The sequence below is a fragment of the Squalius cephalus genome (genome assembly GCF_949319135.1).
Source record: "Squalius cephalus genome assembly, chromosome: 1".
In the NCBI taxonomy this organism is placed as follows: domain Eukaryota; kingdom Metazoa; phylum Chordata; class Actinopteri; order Cypriniformes; family Leuciscidae; genus Squalius; species Squalius cephalus.
This window is the reverse complement of record NC_137122.1, coordinates 69,539,772-69,567,054: the sequence shown is the minus strand read 5'-3', so window position 1 is coordinate 69,567,054 and position 27,283 is coordinate 69,539,772. Positions and strand designations below refer to the sequence as shown.

Genomic DNA, 27,283 nt, shown 5'->3' with positions numbered 1-27,283 from the left:
TATATATATATATATATATATATATATATATATATATTGGTTCACAGTTGTTGTTGTTGTTTTTTTTCCACAAATTGTGCTTGCAAATTGTATAATATCCAAGGTAAACATTTCTAGTAATAGTGCAGTTAATTGTTCCCATACTGTATTTTCAGAAAGTTTTTGAATATATTCTCTACCCAAATGTGTCACTAATAAAACACAATAAAAATGATTTAAAGAGAAGGTTTATATTGACCTTTTAAGATTTTGTTTACATCTATCTTGTATATATATATTTTTGCAATTTCATTAAAAAGGTTATACAATTACAACAACAATAAAAATTTTAACAATATTTCCAGTGTAATCTTTCTTTGTAAAAACTAAAGTATACATTTTATTATACGTATTTCAAAGTTAAGGATTCATTAGTTTGAATATTGCCTACATTGGAACACTATAATAACATCTTAGTTGATTACTTTATTTTTGACAAAACATAATATAGGCCAGAGGTTCTCAACTCCAGTCCTCTGCACATGTTGTATGTCTCTCTTATCTGACACACTCAGTTCAGTTCATGGAGTCTCTCCTGACGAGCTGATGATCTGGTTCAAGTGTGTTAAATAAGGGAGACATACAACATGTGCAGAGCAGCGGGTCCCGAGGACTGGAGTTGAGAATCTCTGATATAGGCTATATATATATATATATTTAACATGAGCAGAAATTGGCAACATTATAAGCTTATTTGATGTGTGGCAGTAGGCTATTTTAGAGTAAAAACTTTATAATCTATCCGATTTTTGTAGTCGATTTTTCCTCATCTCAGTATAGCAATAGAGTTTGGTAAAAGCTGGTCATACATTCACACACAAAAACACGATTCATATTTAAACAGTCTTTTTGCGTACAGACACTATTGCGATTAGAACAAAGCGAATATGGAACTGACCTATTCCTGGATCCGTTGATCCTCGAAATGAAACTTCCAGCACTTCTGAGGTAAATTTTCCAGGATTATTAAGATAGTATTATTCCTCACAGCGTCGTAAAGTTTAGTTATGTTTGTGATTTAGTTAAATATATATATATTATAAATATATATATATATATATTATATAATATATATATAATATATTATAAAACTTGTCCACAATATGTATTTGGTTTCTGATTCTCTGCTTGCAACAAAGTCCATTTTACAACCTTGATCTTGTTACATGCTCTAAGTGCTGTACAGGCTAAGGAATAATTATTTTTCGGTGGCCATGAAAGATCCCACTGAGCAAGCGACGTCTGTTGACGTACAAAACAGGTTGATATCAAGTCCGTCCGTCCAGGCCATGATCTGAACGTCCATTGACAGCCAGAATTAGTCGATTTATGACACTGAGAAATTATGTACAATCCGGCCATAATCTAAACGTCCACTGACAGCCAGAACTAGTTCAGAAAAGACGTTCATACTGACTATAATCTGGACGTCCGTTGACATCCAGAAACAGTCCATAAATGACATGAATAAAGATGTCCAATCCGACCATTATCTAAACGTCCACTGACAGCCAGAACTAGTTCAGAAAAGACGTTCATACTGTCTATAATCTTTACGTCCGTTGACATCCAGAAACAGTCCATAAATGACGTGAATAAAGATGTCCAATCCGGCCATAATCTAAACGTCCACAGACAGCCAGAACTAGTTCAGAAAAGACGTTCATACTGACTATAATCTGGACGTCCGTTGACATCCAGAAACAGTCCATAAATGACGTGAATAAAGATGTCCAATCCGGCCATAATCTAAACGTCCACTGACAGCCAGAACTAGTCCAGAAAAGACGTTCATACTGGCTATAATCTGGACGTCCTTTGACATCCAGAAACAGTCCATAAATGACGTGAATAAAGATGTCCAATCCGGCCATAATCTAAACGTCCACTGACAGCCAGAACTAGTCCAGAAAAGACGTTCATACTGGCTATAATCTGGACGTCCTTTGACATCCAGAAACAGTCCATAAATGACGTGAATAAAGATGTCCAATCCGGCCATAATCTAAACGTCCACTGACAGCCAGAACTAATTCAGAAAAGACGTTCATACTGGCTATAATCTGGACGTCCGTTGACATCCAGAAACAGTCCATAAATGACGTGAATAAAGATGTCCAATCCGGCCATAATCTAAACGTCCACTGACAGCCAGAACTAGTTCAGAAAAGACGTTCATACTGACTATAATCTGGACGTCCTTTGACATCCAGAAACAGTCCATAAATGACGTGAATAAAGATGTCCAATCCGGCCATAATCTAAACGTCCACTGACAGCCAGAACTAGTCCAGAAAAGACGTTCATACTGGCTATAATCTGGACGTCTGTTGAAATCCAGAAACAGTCCATAAATGACGTGAATAAAGATGTCCAATCCGACCATAATCTAAACGTCCACAGACAGCCAGAACTAGTCCAGAAAAGACGTTCATACTGGCTATAATCTGGACGTCTGTTGAAATCCAGAAACAGTCCATAAATGACGTGAATAAAGATGTCCAATCCGGCCATAATCTAAACGTCCACAGACAGCCAGAACTAGTCCAGAAAAGACGTTCATACTGTCTATAATCTGGACGTCTGTTGAAATCCAGAAACAGTCCATAAATGACGTGAATAAAGATGTCCAATCCAGCCATAATCTAAACGTCCACTGACAGCCAGAACTAGTTCAGAAAAGACGTTCATACTGACTATAATCTGGACGTCTGTTGAAATCCAGAAACAGTCCATAAATGACGTGAATAAAGATGTCCAATCCGACCATTATCTAAACGTCCACTGACAGCCAGAACTAGTTCAGAAAAGACGTTCATACTGGCTATAATCTGGACGTCCTTTGACATCCAGAAACAGTCCATAAATGACGTGAATAAAGATGTCCAATCCGGCCATAATCTAAACGTCCACTGACAGCCAGAACTAGTCCAGAAAAGACGTTCATACTGTCTATAATCTGGACGTCCTTTGACATCCAGAAACAGTCCATAAATGACATGAATAAAGATGTCCAATCCGGCCATAATCTAAACGTCCACTGACAGCCAGAACTAGTTCAGAAAAGTACTGATTATACTGACTATAATCTGGACGTCGGTTGACATCCAGAAACAGTCCATAAATGACGTGAATAAAGATGTCCAATCCGACCATTATCTAAACGTCCACTGACAGCCAGAACTAGTTCAGAAAAGACGTTCATACTGGCTATAATCTGGACGTCCGTTGACATCCAGAAACAGTCCATAAATGACGTGAATAAAGATGTCCAATCCAGCCATAATCTAAACGTCCACTGACAGCCAGAACTAGTTCAGAAAAGACGTTCATTCTGACTATAATCTGGACGTCCGTTGACATCCAGAAACAGTCCATAAATGACGTGAATAAAGATGTCCAATCCAGCCATAATCTAAACGTCCACTGACAGCCAGAACTAGTTCAGAAAAGACGTTCATACTGGCTATAATCTGGACGTCTGTTGAAATCCAGAAACAGTCCATAAATGACGTGAATAAAGATGTCCAATCCGGCCATAATCTAAACGTCCACTGACAGCCAGAACTAGTCCAGAAAAGACGTTCATACTGGCTATAATCTGGACGTCCGTTGACATCCAGAAACAGTCCATAAATGACGTGAATAAAGATGTCCAATCCAGCCATAATCTAAACGTCCACTGACAGCCAGAACTAGTCCAGAAAAGACGTTCATGCTGACTATAATCTGGACGTCCTTTGACATCCAGAAACAGTCCATAAATGACGTGAATAAAGATGTCCAATCCGGCCATAATCTAAACGTCCACTGACAGCCAGAACTAGTTCAGAAAAGACGTTCATACTGGCTATAATCTGGACGTCTGTTGAAATCCAGAAACAGTCCATAAATGACGTGAATAAAGATGTCCAATCCGGCCATAATCTAAACGTCCACTGACAGCCAGAACTAGTCCAGAAAAGACGTTCATGCTGACTATAATCTGGACGTCCCCGTTGACATCCAGAAACAGTCCATAAATGACGTGAATAAAGATGTCCAATCCGGCCATAATCTAAACGTCCACTGACAGCCAGAACTAGTTCAGAAAAGACGTTCATACTGGCTATAATCTGGACGTCCTTTGACATCCAGAAACAGTCCATAAATGACGTGAATAAAGATGTCCAATCCAGCCATAATCTAAACGTCCACTGACAGCCAGAACTAGTTCAGAAAAGACGTTCATACTGGCTATAATCTGGACGTCTGTTGAAATCCAGAAACAGTCCATAAATGACGTGAATAAAGATGTCCAATCCGGCCATAATCTAAACGTCCACTGACAGCCAGAACTAGTTCAGAAAAGACGTTCATACTGACTATAATCTGGACGTCCTTTGACATCCAGAAACAGTCCATAAATGACGTGAATAAAGATGTCCAATCCGACCATAATCTAAACGTCCACTGACAGCCAGAACTAGTTCAGAAAAGACGTTCATACTGGCTATAATCTGGACGTCTGTTGAAATCCAGAAACAGTCCATAAATGACGTGAATAAAGATGTCCAATCCGGCCATAATCTAAACGTCCACTGACAGCCAGAACTAGTTCAGAAAAGACGTTCATACTGGCTATAATCTGGACGTCTGTTGAAATCCAGAAACAGTCCATAAATGACGTGAATAAAGATGTCCAATCCGGCCATAATCTAAACGTCCACTGACAGCCAGAACTAGTTCAGAAAAGACGTTCATACTGGCTATAATCTGGACGTCCTTTGACATCCAGAAACAGTCCATAAATGACGTGAATAAAGATGTCCAATCCGACCATAATCTAAACGTCCACTGACAGCCAGAACTAGTTCAGAAAAGACGTTCATACTGACTATAATCTGGACGTCCGTTGACATCCAGAAACAGTCCATAAATGACGTGAATGAAGATGTCCAATCCGGCCATAATCTAAACGTCCACTGACAGCCAGAACTAGTTCAGAAAAGACGTTCATACTGACTATAATCTGGACGTCCGTTGACATCCAGAAACAGTCCATAAATGACGTGAATAAAGATGTCCAATCCGGCCATAATCTAAACGTCCACTGACAGCCAGAACTAGTTCAGAAAAGACGTTCATACTGACTATAATCTGGACGTCCGTTGACATCCAGAAACAGTCCATAAATGACGTGAATAAAGATGTCCAATCCGACCATTATCTAAATGTCCACTGACAGCCAGAACTAGTCCAGAAAAGACGTTCATGCTGACTATAATCTGGACGTCCCCGTTGACATCCAGAAACAGTCCATAAATGACGTGAATAAAGATGTCCAATCCGGCCATAATCTAAACGTCCACTGACAGCCAGAACTAGTCCAGAAAAGACGTTCATACTGACTATAATCTGGACGTCCGTTGAAATCCAGAAACAGTCAATGAATGACAGCCAGAACTAGTTCAGAACAAAATGACAAACAATATCTGTAAATTAATTAACTGACTGTTAATTTACGGACTATATCATTAACTGTTAAATTGATCTTGCTGGTCAGACACCAACAGGGTTCATGATGCACACATGATGCTTTTAAGTCCTCCTGGGAAGTTTGTATTCATGAGGTTTTACTATTTTTTTAATTGTTTTTATGTTTTAAATTAATTTATGAAGCCACTGTAAAATGTATCATTACATGTTATATTGTAATACTATAATACTGTCATATTTTGTGCAGGCATTAGCTTCCTTCATCGTAAATAGAAAAGCCTGACAATGTAACTGCTAAATACCCAAGTATTGTGGTATTCCATGTTTCTCACTGACACACTCATAACTCTTCAAGATCGGGCTAAAAGAAAATCCCAAGCTTCCTACTCATATTTTCATCATTGTGGCGGCGTTCATGTATGTTCAATTTGTAAATACGATCTTTATGATACAGGTATGTCTTGAATGCATCAATAGCTCTAGTTTAGGGACAATCCATACAAACAATCTTTACTAAACAGAGTGTCACAGTGAGAAGATTTTTGTCCTTTATCAATGCTAAAGGCCTAACCACTGCAGTTAACACCATGCTGTTAAATAAAAGTCTGTAGACAAGTCTTAAGGTTAGGGTTAGGGTTAACCTTAACCCTTAATTTCTAACCCAGACCCGGTTTCACAGACAGGGTTTAGATAAAGCCAGGATTTGTCCTTAGTTCAATTTGGGTATTTAATTATAGCTTTTAAAAATGTGCCTTAAAAAAAAAAACATTACTGGCGTGCATCTTGAGACAAAACAATGGCACTGCCATAAGATATGTCAGTACAAGTTGCTTTCAGGTAATACAGCTCAAACATGCATTTTAGTCTGGGACTACAGGCTTAAGTCTTGCCTGTGAAAGTGTGAAACCCAGGGTATTATGTTGTAACTTGTATATAATTATGCCAATGTTACCAAAGTGTTGCGTTGGACAGAGGATTAACTCTAAACCAACAGGTTGTGTACCAGTGCTGTGCCACACAGGGTGAAAAAGGATGTTGACATTATTAGGCATAAGAGTGTTTCTAACTGTCACCACCATGATACCAATTCATTAGATTTTCACATAGATCTACATACAGAATTGTATATGAATATATGCAGTGTTTGCACTGTTTAATATACTGTTTGCTCTATTAAATTGCGCTTTATCAGAACAGTGGTAAATACATATTATATATGGTCAGTTACTGTAAGTTCTTACAGTATTTTTTATTAATTTTATTTTTAATGTTTAATTTTTAATCATGCACTGCAATGAAAAAAACAATTTAACCAATTGCAACCAAATAAATAACACATTATATATATATATATATATTCAGATTTTCCTGTAATTGCAATGTTGCCACACTATTGGCTGTCTCTCCTCGCTGTTTTGAGCATGATTGGTTATTCTCTGTTTATTCTGACTGTCATCCAGGAATCTAGCCAATGACAACTATGCGCGCCTTTACGAGTCAAGTTTGAATAAACGTCAGTTGAGTGAGTCGGTGTTTGCTTTGCTGCTGCGCGGGATCTTCAATATTAGCCTATTCTGTGGGTTTTACATCGTCTAAAACATGGATTATTTTACATCGGACTGCTAAATGTTTATTTTGAGCGAGTTGCTGGGTGTTGCTGGATGTAAATGAAGAACAAACAAGGAATATGGACAAAGAATTTTAACAACGGACATATTGCAATCTACGGAAGGTAAATAACTTTATTTTAATTCTGCTACATCAAGATATAGTGTATTAAATTGAGAATCTAAACGCGATTAGAGCAATATTTTTAGTGCATACGGTATTCCAATGTATTAATGTTATGTGCTGCTAGCATGTGTAACTTGTCTAACTTAGTTTATGATAAAAAAAATAAAATAAAACTCAGCATGGGAGCTTTACAACGAGTGAACTGAGAATATTGTATCTTTAGACAGAAAGGAACTGTCACAGTCTTACTCTAATCTGCAAACTAGGCTTTTGAATCTATTGTTGATCGCGGGATGGCTAACCGATCAGTTAAATTAACGAGTCGTAATAATATGTTTTGGAGCTAGTGAGAGAGGGAGTAAAATCTTTCCGTGGCAGGGGCAGCTGCCACTGGCGCCTGTCACTCGACCTGCCACCGCTATACGCGCCTGTCACTCGACCTGCCACCGCTATACGCGCCTGTCACTCGACCTGCCACCGCTATACGCGCCTGTCACTCGACCTGCCGCGCCTGTCACTCGACCTGCCACCGCTATACGCGCCTGTCACTCGACCTGCCGCGCCTGTCACTCGACCTGCCACCGCTATACGCGCCTGTCACTCGACCTGCCACCGCTATACGCGCCTGTCACTCGACCTGCCACCGCTATACGCGCCTGTCACTCGACCTGCCGCGCCTGTCACTCGACCTGCCACCGCTATACGCGCCTGTCACTCGACCTGCCGCGCCTGTCACTCGACCTGCCACCGCTATACGCGCCTGTCACTCGACCTGCCGCGCCTGTCACTCGACCTGCCACGGCTATATGCGCCTGTCACTCGACCTGCCACGGCTATACGCGCCTGTCACTCGACCTGCCACCGCTATATGCGCCTGTCACTCGACCTGCCACGGCTATACGCGCCTGTCACTCGACCTGCCGCGCCTGTCACTCGACCTGCCACCGCTATACGCGCCTGTCACTCGACCTGCCACCGCTATACGCGCCTGTCCCGCGACCCGTCACGGCTATACGCGCCTGTCCCGTGACCTGTCACGGCTATACTCTCCTGTCCCGCGGGTATACTCGCCTGTCCCGCGACCCGTCACGGCTATACGCGCCTGTCCCGTGACCTGTCACGGCTATACTCTCCTGTCCCGTGGGTATACTCGCCTGTCCCACGACCTGTCACGGGTATATGCGACTGTCCCGCGACCTGTCACGGGTTTACTCGCCTGTCCCGCGACCTGTCACGGCTATACTCTCCTGTCCCGCGACCTGTCACGGCTATACTCTCCTGTCCCGCGATCTGTCACGGGTAGCCTATATACTCGCCTGTCCCGCGGGTATACTCGCCTGTCCCGCGACCTGTCACGGCTATACTCTCCTGTCCCGCGGCCGCGGGTATACTAGCCTGTCCCGCGACCTGTCACGGGTATACTCGCCTGTCCCGCGACCTGTCACGGCTATAATCTCCTGTCCCGCGGGTATACTCTCCTGTCCCGCGACCTGTCACGGCTATACTCTCCTGTCCCGCGGGTATACTCTCCTGTCCCGCGACCTGTCACGGCTATACTCGCCTGTCCCGCGACCTGTCACGGCTATACTCTCCTGTCCCGCGGGTATACTCGCCTGTCTCGCGACCTGTCACGGGTATACTCTCCTGTCCCGCGACCTGTCACGGGTATATGCGACTGTCCCGCGACCTGTCACGGGTATATGCGACTGTCCCGCGACCTGTCACGGTTAGCCTATACTCGCCTGTCCCGCGACCTGTCACGGGTATTCTCGCCTGTCCCGCGACCTGTCACTGATATACTCGCCTGTCCCGGGTGCGGCTGTCCCGCGACCCGTCACGGATATGCGGCTGTCCCACGACTTCCCGCGAATTAGAGGAACAAAGAATTTCGTTTCTAGCCCTTTTGATTCAAAAGTTATTAGCATAAACATGTGAACAATAGGAGCCTCCGCACCTTCGGAGCTGGGCCCCTAATAATAATAATAATAAATTTATTGTAGCTAAATTATTAACTGTTTCATGAAATATTTCATTAAAGAGGCCAGGTAGGCCTATATTTATCTAAAATGCACAGTGATGTAGTTGCAGAGTTACAACAGTAACCTAAAATGCAATATATGTATATGTATATGTATAAATATAAATATCAATTTTTCACTATTTCACCTACGAATTTTTGTAAATAAACTTCCAAAAAGTCCCCTATTGAAATGTTCACGCATTTTTATGATAAGAAATATTTTATTCACACACATTTTTATAAATATATTACGCTAAATATGTATAAACATGTATATAAATTAATATTTCAATAACAATCTTTACATAAATATGGATCTTTACAGAAACATAATTTAGAGACAGGGCATGAAACAGATTTTGCAGAGGGCCTCCTCTGCTCTTTGGCCAGAAGTACAGTTGCTCAGTTGTAGCCGACCTCCCTTATCACACAGGACAAAATTCCCGCTTATGACATGCCTTCAAAACCATGGTGGATTTGATTTTTTCACCCTTTAAAAGAAAAAAATGACAGAGGTATAAGTTTTTTGGAAATGTTTTAAGGAGGAACAAAAAAAGAACAACAACAGTAAAAGAAAGACGTACTCCAAACCAAAGTTTGACTGTAAAGCCATTTCTGCCTGGAACCTGTGAAAGCCCTCAGTCTTGTGCAGAATTAAGAGTGTTAGCTTTAAAAGACAAGAAGATACAGTTATGAAAGGTGTATGTACTGTGCATTTAATGCTTTTGTCAATGTACTGTATCAAAGCGTCTGTATATGTACCTCAGGGGTCAAAACATCAAGAACACTGTAAAAAATTCACCCGTAAATTTACAGTAAAATACTGGCAGCTGTGGTTCCAGCCCTTTACCGTAATTTTACGGTTTCAACAATGCTGTTATTTTACAGTAAAATACTGGCAGCTGGTTCCAGCTCTTTACCGCAATTTTACGGTTTCAACAATGCTGTTATTTTACAGTAAAATACTGGCAGCTGGTTCCAGCTCTTTACCGCAATTTTACGGTTTCAACAATGCTGTTATTTTACAGTAAAGTACTGGCAGCTGTGGTTCCAGCCATTTACCGTAATTCTACAGTTTTTAATTTTATGGCTGTGCTTCACAAAGTACTGGCAGTAATGGTTCCAGCTATAATTCTATAGTATAAAAAGTTAGAATATAAATACTGTTTTCTATTTACTCTATTGTCCGATATCTATTAACATCCCTATATTTACTCAATGGAAAAAATGAAGAAAATATAGATTATGGTACAGTATTGTTTGCCATTTATTTAAAACAGCTAACAAGTTTTAACAATACATTAAAAAGTCACAGAAAATACATTGTAAAATTCAATGTGAGGAACCAGTAGGCAAACAAAGAAACCTTACATTCAACATGTCACATCAGCATCCAGGCAAGAGAGGAATTCTGAGTCTGAGAGGAAAATATTGAGAACCAATGGATGAAAAATCCTTGATAGAGGCAAAAAATTGCCAAAACATCTCAAACCTGCTTTTGAAAGATCTGGTCTGAGAGGAAGTCCGGATCTGAGAGGACAAGAGATCCAATGGGTGAAAAAACGTAGGAAGAGGCAAAAAACAGCCAACACGTCCTACATCAGCTTTTGACCCATCTGGTCTGAGAGGAAATCCCGATCTGAGAGGACAAGAGAACCAATTGGTGAAAAAACGTAAGAAGAGGCAAAAAAAAAAAACTGCCAAAACGTCCCACATCAGCTTTTGACACATCTGGTCTGAGAGGAAATCCAGATCTGAGAGGAAAGAAAATCAAGAAAATCTTAGTGGTAAAATAAATCACATGACAAAAACTAGTGATGACATATTCTACGAACACTTATAAAAGAGACATAAAATGATCATGTTATTGTACATAACTAATCTTAGAGATTATCTATACTTTACTAAACACATCTCATTAAACATTCACAGTGCTGCAGTAAGTGAACTTCTTGTTACTTAATGACCCACAAATGTTTTTTTTTTTGTTTTTTTTTTGTAATAGTTGTTCATGATTCGCTTGTTTGTTCTGAGCAGTTAAACTGTCCACTGATGTTCGGAATAAAATCATCCCCCTGGCACCCTATATAATAGTGGAGTCCTCTAACTAATGAGTAGTTCTCATTGTGAAAAGATGGGTGTTAAAACCATGCAGTCACTATTGTAAAGAGTTTAATTGTTCAGAATGTGCTGGAAAACCAAAGACTGTGCAAGACATGGTGGATTTTTCTGAAGAACATTGGGCAGTTTAACTGCACAGATCAAAAAAGGTACTCATGAACAACCATCACGAAACAAAAACAACATTTGTGGTTCATATAGGTAACAAATTAGTCACTTACAAAATGTACATTTTTATTACACTGCACTAAGAGTGGCTAATGGGATGTTTAGTAAAGTCATGAAAGATTATAATTGTTTGTGTAGCTAGCTTAAACACGTTGTTTGTCTATACATGTGACTGATGAAGAAATTTTATGACAAATTAATGCAGAAAATCATCCAATTCCAAAGGATTCAGATATTTTCTTACCACTGAATATGAATGCAGTTAAGAGGTGTTGATTCTTTTAGGAAGCTGCACAAATGTGAGTGTCAGTGGGCATTTAAGTTTAGTTACCTAGACGAAGTTCCATTTGAAATCGAAGAGGTTCTTCGGGAGAGAAGCAACTTTGGGATTGACAGTGGCAGACTTCTTGCTGACAAGTTTTCCAGTCTTCTTTGAAACCAGCTTGCCTCTGCAGGTCTTCGAACCTCTTTCAGGGTTTATCCCAATGAATCGTCTAAGGGTAATAAAAAAAACACACCCCCACACACACATTAAAAAAGAAAACTTACTAATTTAAATATTGGATTAAATATAAATAAGCTGTAATGCAACTAATTTGTCTCTTAACTTGAAAAGAGACAAAAAAAATTGCAACCAGGCAGAGCACAACTAAAAGTTATATTGGAAACATGTCTGAATTCGCATGTGCCTTATAAATGCACATGGTGCTGCATGCTTGTGCACAAAGTTTGCAAGTATACATGGCGTGAAACTCACCAAAGATTAGGGCTGTGTACTGTCTCAGTCAAACATTTACATAAAGTGAATGATTCCTAGAAAAAAAGAAGAAATAATTATTATTTCGTCATCTTAAACCAAGCAAAGAAATTCGATGTCGAGCACGGAGAACATTGAATAGAGAAATGCCTCTTAGCTGTTGAGAACTGTCTGTCTTCAAAACGTGTTTCGCGCCGAAAAGTCGAGAATATCCGCCTCGTCTTTCAAAAATAACCTCTTTGACTTTTAGTATGTAAGTTACATGTGAATCTCACAAAAACACTGGTAACAGTTACTCGCACCACTAAATCGATATATATATATATATATATATATATATATATATATATATATATTTTGCTTTGGGAATTTGAACAGCTTTACATTATTTGCATGGAAACTAAACAAATTGACCACTAACTTTTAATTATTATAATGGATCTGGATATTTCGTGTAGTTTTGTAATTATTCTCCATCTTATGTGCATGATATTATGCGAATATCATTAATGCATCTGGTAAAATTCGCATTGTGTAACATTACTGAATCAGAAATTCATGTAAATCGAGTTCAGGGTTACTACAAATGAAAGCCAAACTAATTTCTAAATGGTAACTTAACTTTAATCAAGCAAATAGTTCGCCGTGATAATCGGAGCTCAGAGAACATTCATTAGCAGGCGAAATGCCTCAACCGTTGAGAGCTCTGTCTACAAAACGCGATTCGCACTCAGTAACAGCACAATCAAAAAGAAAAAGGCGATTGTACAGGTTGGGAGCAACATAACAGAATAACAGTAAAGAAATAAACTTACCTTGAACAATGTCCTTCTTTAAGACCGTCTAGATGAGTGTTGCGAAACAATTCTGTTATTTGACTGCTTTCTGTTCGAAAATAGACTGCGTTGAAGATGCCCCGCCCCCACGTGCTATTTTTTACAGTCCAAGACTGTTTTTTCCAGAAACAAATGGGTTTACAGGATTAAACTGTTTATTGAAATAACAGTATTTTACTGTTGGAAATTCACTGTATTTTTACAGCAATTTTTAACAGTGAATGTAGGTTGTGTTTTCCAGGGAGTCTCTGGGCAGTTGTGTTACCGTGTATAATCTTTCAATTATCCTCTCGGTCTGTAGAAAAACGATTGTTAAAATTGTACTTATTAAAATTTATATGCTTTAAAAATATATTACAATGTATATATTAACTTTGTAAAAAAAATCTGCTGAAAATCTACATTGATAGTGTATGGATGTGATGAAATGTGAGATGTTCAAATATGGCTGACATATATTTTCTTATGCATCTGTATACAGTCTTCTATTCTTATGGTTCAACTTAAATAAATACAAACTTATTTTTACTATATAAATTGTTAAACAAGGCAACAATGTGAAATGTTACCTGTTCTTCATCAAAAAAACAAAACTTTTCATTGAGCTTCATCTTGAGCTTTGGAGAAAATGTAGGATTTTTAAATAAAAACATCCTGTTGGATCGGATTGTGTCAGTCTGCAAGCCTTCGTGTAAATTCTGGAATGTTATATAGTTACAAAAGTTACAAAAGACAAGTGTAAGACACATATATATATATGTGTCTGTGTGTGTGTGTGTGTGTGTGTGTGTTTATGTGTCTGTGTGTGTCTCTGTGTGTGTTTGTGTGTCTATGTGTGTTGCATTTAATTAATCAAATTTTTTGTGCCCCCCAACAAGGTCTAACAGATTACATTGCTATACATTATGTACAAAAGTGAGATGTAATTGAGAGACTACCTCTTTGTAAATAACAATACTCAAAATAATACAGCTAGGATATAAGTAGTAAAATGGTTTGCTTAGTAATTGTTAATATTTACCAAGATCTCTTGATCCTCTATTACCATGTCAACCAACCAGCCTTGCTCCAAGAGTGCCAATGTTCTGTAAAATCAAAGTGGCATTAAAACCTGTATTGTAATTTATTATGCAAAAGATATAAGTTAAGGTAAAACATACTTCTCAAAGGTATGCACATGTTTAGTGTCACATCCACAGCTGAACGATGTTTCTGCTGTGACCACTTCAAGACTGATGCCAGCGCAGTCAGCGTGCAGCCATTTTTGGCAAAGGTCACACTGAATCCAGCCCAGTGACTTGATTTGTGGGTGCATCACTCTGCAGACAGATACATGATAACAATGAGTGACTGCTTAATCAAAACTGTAGACCAAGTGGAAATGAAATAGTCATTACATACTTTGATCGAAATTTTTGGTACATGCAGACTTCAAAATCCTGGGCCATACAGCTGTTTTTTGTTGCACTCTGGACTGCTTTAACCTCAGGTGGAAAGTCCTAGGAAATTTTTTCATGTTAAGCTTGGCAAACCCTGTAAACTGTAAAGTTTTTTTTAAAATTCCCAGCAATACCTCTGGTTGCAGATTTTTCACCATGCACGAGGCATGGTAAAGACGAAGATATGCCATCTGCTCATTGTGCAGAATTTCCTGGCACATTTTAATATTTTTAGCTTCCATCTCTGCCATCTAGTCCAAAAACGATTTAACAGAATCAGTCACAGTTACATATAAAAATTATTTCACAAAATATATAAACAAAATCAACATAATGCATTTATATAAAAACAGTTAACTCACTGTGCATACGAAAACACCACAGTTCCTTCCATCATCTCTGTTCCATTGCTTTGGACTGGACACAGTCCAATCTTCTAAGGATGCGATATTTCTAAAAGCATCTCTGAATTTTTTTTTATATTTTGATAATTTATTATTTACATATCATTATACATTGGGCACAATTTATAATTACATGAAATAGTGTGTAAAAAGAATTACAGTAAGAAAGTCTTACTTCAGAATTTCCATGTCGAGGTCGGATATTGTCAGATATTGACTTGTGTTGTCATAAAGTCTAATGTTTTTTGTAGTCATGTCAAAAACCTGTTAAGTAAAAATAAGAGTAACATATTTTACATATGAAAAAGCAATGGCTACTGTAATATGAAATAGTGGTCCAGTTTAAAGCAGCCTAAAGCTGGAAAAATGGGTAATAGTTACTAGTAAAACTAGAAATATTTCATTAGTATATCATTTGTTTTTACCCAAAGAATGAAGTGTATTCCCATCTCTGGGTTATCTCCAGGTCCAACAATCCTTGGAAAAATGATTTTCTGGAGATCTGAAGCATTCTGAAATGAAGAAAACTGTAAACATTCACTTTTGAGACATTTATGACACTATTATGTCAAACTATTAGTATTGATGCTTATGCTGAAAAACATGTGCATTTTGTACTGCACATTTTGTAAATACCCCAAGAACTTTCAAGTGCTCGTCTGACACTGTTGCATTACTCTGCCAATCTCTGTGCCATAGGATAAACGTGTCTGTGTTCAGAGCCAGAACCTGGAAGGCAAAATCACAGGTTTTAGTCTTTATATAACAAACTATTAATGTCACAGGTAAGTCATAGGTTCTGTTTGAATAACTTACATCCTTAGTCTCTTCCGCAAGTTGAGCAATGCGGCAATTGACAGCCTTTCAACAACAACAAAAAAGTTTTATATTGTTATATACAGGGGTGACACAAAATAAATATTAAATTTCTGGATAAGACAACTTTTATAATGCTTTATAGCATTTCATACTTACATTATCAGTTAGCCAAGGCATTGCTATACTGCTTGTGTCACTCAACAGATGAGGGGGTAGAACAGATTTCAGGTCCTTCAGAAATAAAATGGCAAAGCGAGAAATCCTGGCAATGACATCATCTTCTTTCCTCGTTACAGCGTACAGTTTGGAGATTGTCTCCTAATGATGAGAAAGTACAACGAATTACTATTAAGCGTATATGTTGATAGTACTGTTCAATTTCTTATTGTTGTTCATGGTTGTCATTGGTGTGAAAATTCCAATGTTGTTACCTTGTGCATCTGCTCAATGGGGAACATTGCCACAGAAAACTTCTTCCCCTCCTCAGGCAATTTGTCAAATTTTGCTGGGCCATGTGAATCTCTGCCCTGTTCTTCCATTGGTCGTGTGTTTGTTTCTGCAATTATTTATGAATACATTACTCCACAGTAAATATTACAGATTCGCTATAATGAAAATGTGTAACCGCACACATTACTTCAAATTTCACATTATTACCTTTTTGCCCACACATCAGTTTTCCCTGTAGTCCTAGGTATATGTTTTCCTCTGTACGTTTCTGCATTTCTTTCAAAAATGCAGAGTTTTTCCTGGTATTGTGTAGATGGAAGTACAGGCGTAATGAAAACATGTAGTGTGTATCTCTCATCTGGCACAATGAATACCGGCTTGAGGACAGCTCCCTATTCACTTGTTCGGCTTCTGAAGTGTTGATAAGAGAAGCCAGTTCAGGGATTATTTTCAGACTCCGCAATTTCTCCTCTGGTCGTTTTTGGTTCTTTTGGTGGAACCTATCATAAAAGGAGAAGCGGTCTGATGTTCCAGTTTCTGGATGTGGTTGTAAGAAACTGTCCATTGTTGAGGGTTCTGAGTTGAGTCTTGCTTTCATCTTGATGTTGTTAACCCAGTCAGGATGTACCCTCAATTTGCCAGCAGAAGCCAATGATATGTTTGCCTCTGTTGGCTCACACACCCTCCCATCATGTGGCTGGAAAAATCGCTGCTGTGTGCGATTGTTTACATGTCTGGCAACACGTCCAGCAATGTCACTTATGTACACAGTGGGAGGGTGTTTGAAACTCAACAAGGCATCCCCATGGTCCCGAGCGGACTCCTGCCACCATAAAGGTGATGCATAGTAGACCACTCCGTGGGTGCATCCCATGTGTAAAACTCCACCTGTATTGCAACAAATATTTGGAACAGAGTAGGTTATTTTAACCAAAAAGATATTGTATCACAAAAGAACATTTCTAATATATTGTTCCCTACTATAAATTATGTACATGCCAAAGAGTAACAAAACCCATCTTACCTCCAGCTTTTTTGAGTTTCACGAACATTTTAGGATAAACATTCTTATAAAGGAGAAGCTCCTCAAGTCTGTTTATCATGTCAGCGATGGATCCACTTGCTAACACTCCGAGGACATTGCAGGCTTTAATCAGTTCATCCTTTTTTGGCTGATCAAATGATAATTTACATTAAACAATGTTTAGGAAGGCAGTATTTGTAGGTAATGTGTTGCATGTTAATGTGAATGTAAGAAAACAATGTACATTGTACTTTACCGATTTTGCATCGAGAATGTGTAAAATTTGGTCCTCATCGATGTCCTTTGCAACACGACTGCTGCTGGCCCTGTCACTGAAGGATAGCCCTTTGAAAACTTCAGTTTTCGGTAGGGTATCACTGGTGCGCGTATGTTGCCCCATCCATGGAGCAAAGGCAGAGTATGACAATGAGCTTTGAAAGGGATTGCCAGATGCACCTAAAGAATGAAATTTGTAAGGTTCATTCTGTCATGTTCAAAATGCATGGCATCAATCAAATTGTGAATTTTTACTTAAAGAATTATACAGAAATGTAACTTAAGTACAATTAGTATAAATGAATATTAAGAGTAATAAGATTAATAATGTTGCAAAATTTACAGAGCACTTAACGTATTAACATATTATGCTTACCATCACAGAATCCGGAGGCTATAATTTCCTTCTCCAGGTTATCCCATCTTGCTGCCACGTTAACTTCCGTGTCCTGGGGAGTGATATTATGTTTCTCCGGACGTTTTAGGAGATGGACTGGTAGTTGTGATAAAAAGGGAAGTGACAATGAGCATGTGAATGTGGGATAAATTATGCTAGAAGTTTTAAAATACATTTTAAATCAACTGTCACCTGGCAATTCAAACGCAACTTTCCAGTTTGCGTCAGCAATGACAACAGATGGGTGGTGTCCACAGCGGTAACAGAAATAGCTGTAGGAATACTTTTTGAGAGCGCAGAAGTGATAGAAAGCCTTCCTTAGGGAGTTGTATGGCACTTTAGTCCCAGAATGGGACTCAATTGTGCGCAACATCCGTCCAACAGCAATGTGATTCTGCAGATAATTAAAAAGAGACAATGTTTTTAAACATATGTTGTTAATATTTTTGTATGTGCTTAATTTAGTATAAACACGTCCCACATAACAATTCGATTGGACGAACTCACCGAAAGGCCGGTTGTCAGAAAAGAACATAATGGTATGGAAAGAAAGATCTTATTGTTGTAATTGTGAAATCCAGTATTGTAATCCTGAAAACGAATTACGTTTTTGCATACTGGGCACTCCTTTCCATAGACTGAAATACCTACATGAAAACACATCAACACATTGATTTGAATTGAATTGGCATTTCACTTTTTATATATGCACAATTTATATTAGTGGCTTAAGTGTAAAAATTGTAAAGAATGCCCTACCTTTGTTCTGCGAAAATATCCCATAGACTGTTGCTTGTGTTGTTATGACAAAAGCATTGTTCAGTTCAGGAGGACACGGCCCTGGACAGTAAGGACAATTTGCTTCTGCAGGCTCAAATTTCTCTGGAACGGGCTTCTCTGTCTTCGTTAAATCAAGTGGAAGATCCTCTGGTATTCTCTTGGAATTCCACAAGTAGTTGGTCATAATGATCACACTACTATGCGTGAATTCTGGCTGATAATGCATACCCAGATTTCCACTGACCATTTCCTCAATGTCTTCAATATCCTCATTTGAGGTATCCACTGCATTTTTGGCCAGGTGTGGATGCTCTTGGAACAGCCACCACATAGACAAGTATCTATGTAAACAGCTAATTCTGTTTTTTGATCCTATACACTTGCAGTGCCATTTACCTGATTTGGTATCAAATGTTGAAATCGTCCTTCCAAACCTACACCAGTTGTCCTTCTCACCAGTGTAGACTGAGAAGAAGACGTATCTATCAGAGAGACTGTGTTCCCCCCAGAAAATTGGAAACACACAGTCGACTTCCTCTGAGTAGGCACGTTGGTAGAGTGCCACACATTCTTCTTGCCTTGATGTTGAGATGAGTCCTTTTTCCACCATCTCATTCACAGACTCATTTTTCAGTATTGGTGGTGGAATATATGAAAGGGCTTTTCTGGTCCTCTCTAAGTGGTAGCATTCTTTACCAGGGTTTCCACTTTGGGCAGCTATGCTCATAAAGTCCCTACATTCTTCCACTTCACAATCATACAGCCGTGCTGGTAAACACTTCTGTACATGTATAGGAAGTCTAATACCATGGGAATGTTTTGTTGTCACATAGAGTCCATTTTTTGGGTCAATGCACATCATGGGTTCTTGTCCATCGTGCTGCTCTTTTTCATGACGTCTCAAGTTTGAGGTGGTGCTAAAATGAATCCCACATATAGGGCATACCTTGGTTCCTTGTTGGGCTTGGTCAGTTTCAACAATAGGCACAGAAGGTTGTTCCACATCTGAGAAAAATAAGATACATTCCATTTTGATTATGATAATTTCAGTTATAAACTACTGTTGTATCTCTACTTCTGTTTGGTTTAAATGTATCAGTGTACTCACCAGAAGGTGTTGCTATTACCATCAGACCTGTAGCAAAGAAAAGGAATAATACATTTGACAGATGTAGTTTGACTTTTAAACTTGTCAAAGATCCAAAGAGTATGATTTTAAATGTTTACATTGACCTACCATGCTTTTGTAAGTGGGATTTGAAATCTCCGGATCTATTTATTATTTTGGCACACTTAGGACAATGCCAGTGGCTCCTTTTACCACTTTTACGATCTGGACAGTGACATGGTATGGTGAACTTGCCTACGAAGACAATAAGATGTTTTGTAAACAATGTTTCAATACGTAAATTCTACATATACATTTAATAGATTATTAATATTTGCAAGATTTAATTATCAAGATATTACTCACTTGTGCCACCCTCTTTAAAGTGTACAGCAAATCTCAGATGCTTTATAGAAAAATGATCTTTAGATGCTGTAACTAAAGAAGAGCAGTAACAACAATTCTGATCACCTCCAAGTCCAAAAAAGTGTTCTTTGTTGAGAAACTCAAATACCCTTCCTTTGAAAAAAAAAAACAACAACAACAGAAGACAGGTTTATTGAGAGAGAGAGAGAGAGAGAGAGAGAGAGAGAGAGAGAGAGAGAGAGAGAGAGAGAGTGATGCATAGAGCATATGATTTATTCAATTATGTAATTGGAAAACTCACATCCATTTATACTTTGTTGCCAAATAAATATACAACACAACAATAGAGCAAATAGCTATATCAATATTGATTGGTACATTTGTTATAAAAATGTTCATATACATACAAAAAAATATAAATACATAAATAAATAAATAAATAATCTTAAGTCAATCATGATCAATAATGAAACTTTAGGGTCACGCAATTAAGAATCAGGCTATGAATTGTATAGGTAGCCTACATCGCACATGCGGAGGTTTCATAATCTGAACGAACTGAACGGATCAATTATCTGCTTAATATGACTGTGACTGAAGTTTAATTTTGCATGAGAGGCACTCAAATTAGAAAGCTTTTTCTATTTATTGTGGTACATTTTGACAAGTTGTTGAATTTATAGCCTAATAGATAATCTCTGTTAAGGGAATAGATTTTTCACTAAATATTTACTAGCTACAACTCTGGCATATTTTAGTTATAGTTTCTAACTGAGTAGGTTGCCATTTGCCATTACAAATGCTATAGATAAAAAAATTAAATAAAAAAGGAACGTTGGCCTAAGCATAGGCTTTATGAGGAGCATGCTAAAGTTAAAAAATTACAAGATGTTACTTTGAAGGCGAGCACAATTTAAAAAAAGAGCTTTAAAATAAAGACCTTATTGAATTATCGACTTAACAATTGCTTTTCCCCATGTGGAAAATGTGTTCTGCTATGACAGATTTTCCAGGAAGATGACAGGAAATTGGCAATTTGGAGTAAATTTTAAGTAAAGTTAGTTGGACTCTACATTGCACTTTTTAAACAACTAACTTAACTATAGGCTACTTAATTGCAGTTATGTTGCATGTGTTATGTTCCAATTTGCATGTTTGGACCATTATGCAAAAAACAAACAAACAAACAAATAGACCTCACGATGGAGCATGCCCTGGTAACCCGTTAAACGGTTCACACTTCCACCCCCCAATGTTCAATCCAAAACTACTGTGGAAAACAACCAACCCCCACCCACAATAAAAGCCCCACCCACTTTGGTGAAAACCGGCACTTGAATTTTTCCACTACAAGCACTAAACAATCATAATTTGAAACGTGTCACTATCACCTTAAAGCCAAATGTCACATCTCATCACTTCAACAAAGTGATAGGCCTACACTATGAATACAACGCCATACAAAAGAAACCCAGCGCTCTTAAAGCTATGCAAGTTGTTTAAATTTAATTGTACGAACTTAAGTCTGCTGATACCCAGCAAAAATTGGTCCGACGGTATCCTAGTGACTCGTGTTCCTGGCCATAAATAGTCGCGATTTAAAATAAAAAGTATTAACACAGAACAGATCACGTCAAAGACGTGCGTTCAAATTTCATTTTGGAACTATTTTTCAAACATGATGGGACGTGTTTGTGACTTGTGCATAGTAAGACTAAGACTTTTAAGACATCTTATAGCCTACTAATTAAGACCTTTTTATACAAATGGATCTGCGGACACCTGTGAAAGAATTATAAAAATAAAATGCAAAACAAATAATAAAATGTTATGACTTTGCCTACCTTCCATAATTGAGTCAAACAAGTGTCGATTTACCTATAAAAAAAGGCCTATATTCAGTCCCAATACGAAAGAGATTGACATACATGTATTTATTTATCAAAAGTATCAAATGCTATTTTATAAAAGACAAATCATGCAAATCTATGGTTAAGCTACATCAGAACAAATTTGTACTTACGCTGATGATACTCCTGCATGTAGGCTATGATCCTTGAAGCTCATCATCGCTGGCTCCGACGCGCCGTTGGTGTCGATTTTGGACCAATCAAATTAAACTGGTCAACGCACTTAGACCAATCAAATAGCTAGCTTTCAGGGTACTCGAGGTTAAAAAAGGTAAAGGTAAGGTATGGTATGTGACGGGGGTACGGGGGTGCGGGGGTGCGGGGGTGCGGGGGGGGGGGGTGCGGTATTTTCAAACTTGCAGTAAAACACATTAAAAAAATGTTTTTCTCATTCTTACACACCCAATCCCCCACCTCAACAACTTCCCTCCTCATTTACTACAAATGCATCTCATCAGCTTGACCAGCTTGGACATGAACTTCAAACAAATTGTTGTTGAGCTCGCGCACTGTTATTTGCGCAAATGACAGAGCATGGACCTCCACATCACTCTTCTCCATTTTCCAATGAACACCTTCAACAGTTTGTCTGAATATAGACTTAATTTGTCACCGTGACGTAAATTTACTCATTAACACAGTCCATTGATTTTCGCGCACACAGCCTTCACGTTAACCAGGTTCCTGTGTCCATTCGGTCTAAGTGTAGGCTAGCTACGTTTGAAAGGTCCACTAGTGCGCACATACTGAACGAGTCCTCAACACACCACGCAGCCAGTGTGTCGCCGGCCTATAAGGTCAATAAACTTAAATGTTCCTGTAGTAGTATGCTTTTGTTGTTTTTACAGAGCGATATTCTTATTGGCCTATGTAGCTATCCCGCTGTCGTGCCTGCCCTATACATCTCATTCCCTCGGCTTCACAAGACCTAGGCTAACATCTAATAAACTCCGTAACTTTAAGTTTTAATGTTAATTTAATTAATCGTGTATTTTTCTTATGTTAGCCTATTTAGAAATCGAGGCTATTCATTCTTACCGAATGCTTTCATGCAGCCTCGTTTAATCGTTTATTTCATCTGCGTTTTTCTGACTGCATGTTATCAATTAGTCCTACAGTACAAAAAAAAAAAGTTGCACAGAAAAACAAAACATAACAAAATAGGCTACAATGAAATAGCTTGGCCGTGAGTAACGACTCAGTAGTCCAACAGTGCAAGTTTACCTTAAGATAGCATGCAGTGAGGTTGGCTTGATATAGCCTATAATGATTATTATCACTATGTTTATTATTAGTATTATCATCATTATCAATATTATTATTGGTATTATTATTATTATTAGGCTTAGCCTAGCCTATATTGTGTAGGCTAGGCTACATGTAGAATTACAACTAGCCCATGACATCTTTATTTAACCGTGAGTTAAAGGCGCATAGCCGTGACAGGTCGCGGGACCTGCTGCGCATATATCCGTGACAGGCGAATATAGCCGTGACAGGTGAGTATAGTTGTGACAGGTCGAGTGACAGGCGAGTATAGCTGTGACAGGTCGCGGGACAGGCGCATACCCGTGACAGGTCGCGGGACAGGCGAGTATACCCGTGACAGGTCGCGGGACAAGCGCATATACCCGTGACAGGTCGCGGGACAGGAGAGTATAGCCGTGACAGGTCGCGGGACAGTCGCATATACCCGTGACAGGTCGCAGGACAGGCGAGTATACCCGTGACAGGTCGCTGTACAGGAGAGTATAGCCGTGACAGGTCGCGGGACAGCCGCATATACCCGTGACAGGTCGCGGGACAGCCGCATATACCCGTGACAGGTCGCGGGACAGGAGAGTATAGCCGTGACAGGTCGCGGGACAGTCGCATATGGCTACCCGTGACAGGTCGCAGAACAGGCGAGTATACCCTTGACAGGTCGCAGGACAGGCGAGTATACCCGTGACAGGTCGCGGGACAGGAGAGTACAGCCGTGACAGGTCGCGGGACAGCCGCATATACCCGTGACAGGTCGCAGGACAGGAGAGTAGCCGTGACAGGTCGCGGGACAGCCGCATATACCCGTGACAGGTCGCGGGACAGGAGAGTATAGCCGTGACAGGTCGCGGGACAGGAGAGAATAGCCGTGACAGGTCGCGGGACAGCCGCATATACCCGTGACAGGTCGCGGGACAGGAGAGTATACCCGTGATAGGTCGCGGGACAGCCACATATACCCATGACAGGTCGCGGGACAGCCACATATACCCATGACAGGTCGCGGGACGGTCGCATATACCCATGACAGGTCGCGGGACGGTCGCATATACCCGTGACAGGTCACGGGACGGTCGCATATCCGTGACGGGTCGAGTGACAGGCGCGTATAGCGGTGGCAGGTCGAGTGACAGGCGCGGCAGGTCGAGTGACAGGCGCGTATAGCCGTGGCAGGTCGAGTGACAGGCGCATATAGCGGTGGCAGGTCGAGTGACAGGCACGCATAGCGGTGGCAGGTCGAGTGACAGGCGCGTATAGCGGTGGCAGGTCGAGTGACAGGCGCCAGTGGCAGCTGCCCCTGCCACGGAAAGATTTTACCCTTACTGGCTAGTGAGTCAATTTTGCAAGCTTTTGCAAATGTCTCCGTTAGTAAGTAAAACAAATAACTAATATTGATGTGTATGTGTGTGTTTCCTTCATGATCCAGGCATTTTGGGAATAAATATTATCCAGCCACATGATGTTCAGATGCGGTGAGTATTGTCATAAAATACACGTGAAATAGAGACAGAACATGTAAACTCTGCTCAAATGCACTGGTTCAAACCCTCCAGACAAGCTTTATCTTCTTGAGTTTACAGGCCTAACTGACCCAAAAATAAATGTCTTTCAAAATGAAAGTATTTTCAAACCTCTATAACTTACTTTTGTGAAACACAAGAATTTTGGGAATAAAACAACTGTATTCATTGTATGACAAAAAGGCATAAGGCATTAAAAAAAGGCATTTTTCAAGATATCTTAATTATGGTTCTACATAAGAAACTCATACAATTTCAACATGAGGGTGAGTAAGCTAGGCTACATAATGAGATAACTATTTTTTTTTTTTTTTGGATGAGCTGTTCTTTTAAAGGGGGGTGAAATGCTATTTCATGCATACTGAGTTTTTTACACTGTTAAAGAGTTGGATTCCCATGCTAAACATGGACAAAGTTTCACAAATTAAATTGTACGTTTGAAGGAGTATTTCTGTGCCAAAAATTGTCCTTCCGGTTTGTCACAAGTTTCGGAAAGTTTTTTTCGAGTATGGGTCTGCGTGACGTCAGCTGTAGCGGAATTTCCTTATATGGGTCCTAAGGGCACTTCTCCCGGAAGGACGCGAGCGCGCGCGCACTCGTAGACCAGAGCAAGAGAGCGAAAGCAGTACCTCATCAAAGCGCTGTGCTCGGCTTTAGTAAAGTCAATGTCACCAAAGAAGTGGGTTTTTGGTTGCCAGGGCAAGACAACCCTGCACAGATTCCCAAAGAACCCAGCGTTAAGGGACCAGTGGATGGAGTTTGTTTTTTCGAAGCAACAAGGGAGTTGTGTAAGACTGTTTGTTCCCTGCATTTCGACGATGATTGTTTTATAAACAAAGCCCAGATCGACGGATTTGCAGATCGTCTAATGCTTAAGGATCGAGCAGTCACAATGATAAAGGTTCGCGGTCGCAGGCGGTGAGTAAAACTTGCTTCAAATGTCTAAGTGTGTTGTTGTTAGCTAGGCGGGTAAGCACAGCTTTAGCTCCGCCCACACGGCCCGCCTTCAGCTGCTCGTTTTTTTTTTTCGGAAAGACTCGGTACAGCCTATCTTTCTTTTATAAATATAATAAAACTAAAGACTTTTTGGAGATATGAAGGATGCAATACTACTTTATAGGTACTCAAGATTAACAGGAGATTGAGTGAAAAAATTTCACCCTCCCTTTAAGGACATTTGCTAAATTAACCATGTTTTTTATTATAGTGTAGAAACCATGTTTTTATGGTGGATTGATTACAATAATTTATTAAGTGAGTATAGGAGCAGGCTTCACTGCACATATTAATAAACTTTTAGAGTGCTGGCCTGGATAATTGTAATATGTAAAATAGGAAAGAGGCCGCACTATGCATACATTTTTATTTGCAAAAATGCGTTTCGGCGCGTGCAAACTGATGAAGGCACGCGCCGAAACGTGTTTTTGCAAATAAAAGTTTATGCATAGTGCGGCCTCTTTCCTATTTTACGTATTACAATAATTTATTACCATTTGGTTAGTGTCGCAAAACATTGTTAATTTTTAGTAAGGGTTCTCCAGATTTATATAACACTTATGGAACATTAAAAAATGGTCCTATGTTACCCGATCAATAATCCTATTAACACACTTTTTAACAAAATTTTTATTTTTAGATCAAGCATTGGACTTACGGAGCAGAATAGGCACCAACAGATAAAAACAAGTCCATCACTAGTAAGTATCCACTGCAGTATCTGGTTACACTTTATTTCGATAGTCCACTTTAGACATTCTACTAACTATAAGTAACTTTTCAACTACATGTCAACTAACTCTCATTAGAGTATTAGTAGGCTGTAGTAGACAGTCAATAGACTGGTAGGTTAAGTTTAGATGTTAGGATACTGGTTAGGAGAATAAGTTGACTTGTAGTTGCCAAGTTACTTATAGTCAGTAGAACATCTGTTAGGGGACCAACAAAATTAAAACAATTACCGTTTGGACAGATCCACTGTGTTAATCTACATGTTCCTTCTTTTGGTGATGCACATTTTTCTATCAGACATAAGTTTTAGATACCAGACAAAACGAATGAAATGTGACCCATGCTAATTAATTCCCCCCTTTTACCTCTCTTTTATCTTTCTGTGGCCAGGATCCGTCATTCATCGGAACAGCTACCAAGAGAAGTGAGTATTCGTCCTCTACCTCCTTTGTCTCAATGTTATTTCAACACAATTGGTCTCCAAAGTACTATATGTATGTGTTTATATTAGGGGTGTAAGATTAAGAAAATGTCATAATTCGATACAATTGCGATTTTCGATTCAAACGATTCTCGATAAATAAAAAAACGATTCACAGTATGTAAATGTGGTTACTTTTCCTATGTAGGTATTAGGGATGTGCAT

General features: G+C 39.3%; 1 long non-coding RNA gene across 1 annotated transcript; it reads left to right on the top strand.

The window, feature by feature from the left end:
• Nucleotides 1-7,006: 7,006 nt before the first annotated feature.
• Nucleotides 7,007-26,586, top strand: LOC307165412. Its single transcript, XR_013822474.1, has 3 exons — nt 7,007-7,249; nt 24,816-24,861; nt 26,546-26,586. It is a non-coding gene; the product is annotated as an uncharacterized lncRNA (long non-coding RNA).
• The last annotated feature ends 697 nt before the right edge of the window (nt 26,587-27,283 follow it).